Genomic DNA, 4,357 nt, shown 5'->3' with positions numbered 1-4,357 from the left:
TATGTATGTATGTATGCATGTATGTATGTATGTGTATATGTATGTATGTATGTATGTATGTACAGAGTGGGGGAAAAGTAAGTAGGCGTTAAAACTCGGTAATAAATTTTATATTCCTTTTAGAAATTTATTGAAACAAATGATACATGTTCTTTATTACATGGGAAAATGAAAGTAAATCTTCAGATTTCAACATAAGCACCGTTGGCGTCAACCAGTTCCCTCAAACGGTCACGGATGGAATGAACAACCTTCTGAAGGACGTGGTTTGGGATATAATTGAGAACCACCTGAATCCCTGTCTCCAAGTCCTCCAGTGTGCGAGGTTTTGGCTTGTACACCTCTTTTGTGTAACCTCACAGGTAAAAATCACATAGAGTGAGATCTGGACTTCTGCACGTAGTCGGGTTTCCACGGACGAAAATTCAATCTTTTATATAAAACCGTACGTATTGTGTGTCTTGTTACTCCACTTTCACGAGCTGGTTGGTGTTGATTTTTGCGGGCTACGATTAAACATTTCTTGCACTATTACTGCGTTTTCCGCTGATCGAGATGTGGTTGGACGGTCACTTCTTGCAACGTTCACAGAGCCCGTGGTCATCAGCTTCGCATGATAACATTTTTATTGTCCCTTGACGTAGTATTACATGCTTACCTTTCCGTGCACGCGACTATCTCTGAACCAAAACAATGAAATTCCACACTTCATAGCGTACTGCTATCTTGGCTCGCTCCTGAACAGTCAATCGACCGGCCATCTGGAAAATAAGAAATAAGAAATAAGATAATAAGAAATAACAAATCTGCATTAGTGTTGTCTGTTTAAAAAATGGTTTCGTCATGACTTCAGTGATACTAAAAATTCTACAAGCAATTTCTAATGCCTAGTTACTTTCCACCCACTCCGTATATATATTAAAAAGAATAAACAATACAGGGCTACAAATCGTCAGAGATCTAGCCATAGATGATAGAACCGAACTCTACGTCCCTCGAAAACCACGGATTATGCTTAAGGGCCATAAACCTAACTTTCTTATTGACCCCTCAGTTAGATTGATTTGTCCTTCTAAATTCGATGTAGGCATTATTACTAAAAAAAATCATTGATAGGGTAATACCCGTCCTTATGTCTAAAATTAGATTAGCCATCTGGTCTAATACCCAAGAGGTGGTTGGATGGTTCAAGATTCTAGAAATTAATAAGAATAGTAAATTCTTACAACTGGATCGAGAGAGCTTCTATGCCACTATCAATCCGATCGTTCTTAATCAAGCCCGGATTTTTAGCATGAAAAATTCCGATTTGTCCTGACGTGAAATAGATATTATTCTTGCCGCGTGAGCCACTCTAGTAGATTTTGATGGTAGATTATAAAGTAGGTTAGATAGAGAGAATGCATTTGATATAGCAATGGCTCATATGATTCTGCTCAGGCCAGTGACCTAGTCAGAATATATATCCTTTCATTAATCCAGTCTTCCTTTTCGGAAGCAACAGGGACTCTATATAGGGATGACGCCTTATTTTTTTCTAGAGAGAAGTAGTAAAGTACAGTTAGAAAGGCATAGGAAAAATTTCTTTAGACTTTTCAAAAATTTAGGACTAAGCATTACTATAGGTAAGGATTATCGTAGAGTAAATTTTCTTGACGCTACCTTCTGTCTTGATACTGAATTATTTGAACCGTTTCATAAGCCAAATGATCGTACATTAACGTAGCATCCAACCATCCACCCTCGATTATACGGGTTCTAGTTAAGAATATTTCTACAAGAATTTCTAGGTTATCTGCAAATAATATATTTTTTGTATCTCATGCAACTAATTATAATGCTGGTCTAGCTAGGGCTGGATACCGTGAAAAAATTCAATATATACAAGAAACAGAACACTGGTAATTCCTCTAGCTGTGATGCACATTGTATACCACTACAACGTTACGGTTTGGCAATTCACTCAGATAAAGAATACTAGAAAGAATTGGTCATATCAATGAACCACCAACGAAAGCTCACAGACACACGCGACATAATAGTTCCACTGCTTGTTCCAATCCTGTACAGCACACTCGATCAAATAAGCCTAACAACAGATATAGGATTCAAGATGTCCTCTGGTTCAACCCAATTTTCGGTTTGCATGTTTCAACCAAGACCGCTGGAAAATTTTTTCTACTTTGGACAAATGTTTTCCTAAATCTAATCGGTTTCATGCTATTTTTAATCGACACACCATGAAGGTATCCTACGCCAACTCTGCTAATTTAGCGCAGCATATGCATCGTGTAAACAATAGCACAATGGGGCAAAAGTTCAATAACCCAACTACTAGATCTAGCAAACATTTGCATCTAAATGCCAACCAAGGAGATATAAACCGCATTGATAAACACCAACTACAACTAATTTGTAGTAGTAGAAATACTTATGATACAGCTAGCACGGTAACAACGCCGGTAAATGAAGTTGGGACCGCCTTATATACAAATAAATACGTTAAATGCTCATGCAGAGAAATATCAAAATGTCCTTTGATGAATTTCTGTATGAGTATAAATCTCGTATATAAATGTACCGTGCACACAAGGGAGGTGGGCTATGTTTACAGTGAGCAGACGGCGGATTCATTTAAAAATCGTTATTATAACCATGTTGCCAGCTTTAAAACAATCAATAAGAGACATTGAACATCTTTTGCGAATTTTGTATGGCGACTGAAGAAGGATAAAATGAAGTATATCATTAATTGGTCCATAGTAAGGTACGCGAAACCATGCAATATAATTTCCAGGAGATGCCGTCACTTCTCCGAGGAATCCCTTTCTATTCTGTGGACTAACGAGAAAATTAATAGAATTTCTGAACGACTCTCAAGATGCCTAAACGCATATAAATATACTTTCGCACAATGCAGTGAGAATGAATTTTGAGTAACCACTAACTTAATTTAATTTACTTTAAGGTATGGATGACTTAAGTTTGCTTTTAACCTCCCTATTCATAGAAACACCAAGTAGATAACTAACTCACTTTATGATCGTGAGTGCACCAAACCTCACGTGTGCGTATGCTCACATTTTTTCCCGAGGGAGTTTATACATCCATATCTTTTAACGGTTATTGTTAATACTTTTCTCGATGGGTTGCGTGTTCGTTTCACTTTTTGCCATCTGTGACTTTATTATTGATCTTCAGTATAAATGACGACATTTCGTTCGTCTGGATGCTTTTCTCTCTACAAAACGGAAAGTTACATTGCAGAACTGTCAATTCAACGAGTTGTATTTATATATCCCCCGAAGAGATACATCTGCCACACCGGATGCTCCTGAACAAGTTGTTGAGTGTCCCACACAAGAGGAATCGATACTAGATGTGTCGAAACGATTGTCGTGATTAATAATACATTTTCGTATATTCCATCTTCCGTTTTTCAAATTTTATATATATATATATATATATATATACACACATACACATATATGCATACAAATATACATACACACGTGTGTGCGTAGGTGTGTAAAGGGAGAGGAGGCGAGAGAACGCTATAGACAGACGAACAGATAGATAGATGTATAAGTATTTCTTCGTACACGGTATCTAGTATACGATGGTGCATACACAAACTATGCAAATTTATATGCCTTTAACAGCTATGTATGTTTGCATGTGTGTGTGTATGTAGTATGTGTTTATGTATGTATGTATGTATGTATGTATGTTTGTATGTGTATATGTGTGTATGTATGATTTTATGTATGGATGTATTTATGTATGTATTTATGTATTTATGTATGTATTTATGAATGTATTTATGCATGTATGTATGTATGTACGTACGTACGTACGTATATATATGTATGTATGTATGTATGTATGTATATACGTAGGTATGCATGTGTATATATGTATGAAGAAGCGTAGTATATGCATGCATACCTTTATCGAGTCCAGGTAACTGCAGTGCGTTTTAATTGTCCTGGTGTGTCTGTACACGAGTACAGACGCGTGTGTGCGTGACTATGTGTGTATGTGTACGTGTTCGTTCTTGTGTAAGTGAGAGTGTGTGCGCGCGCGTGCATTTACATGAAACACATTCTTACTGATGTATAGCGCATCGTGGCGACATCTGTAGTCGCACTCCCTTCAAACTCTTACACCCCATATACTCATATATAATCATATATGCATATATACATGCAAAAAATATATACACACAGACATACATATATATGCATACACATGCATATATACAAATGTACACACATACGCATGCCCCACCACATATATGTGAGAGCCCCCTTGCGTATGTGTATGAGTGCATATATATGATATATATATATATATA

The sequence above is a fragment of the Octopus bimaculoides genome, chromosome 2 (assembly GCF_001194135.2).
Source record: "Octopus bimaculoides isolate UCB-OBI-ISO-001 chromosome 2, ASM119413v2, whole genome shotgun sequence".
Taxonomy (NCBI): Eukaryota; Metazoa; Mollusca; class Cephalopoda; order Octopoda; family Octopodidae; genus Octopus; species Octopus bimaculoides.
The sequence above is the reverse complement of the archived record's forward strand: the minus strand, read 5'-3'. Positions refer to the sequence as shown.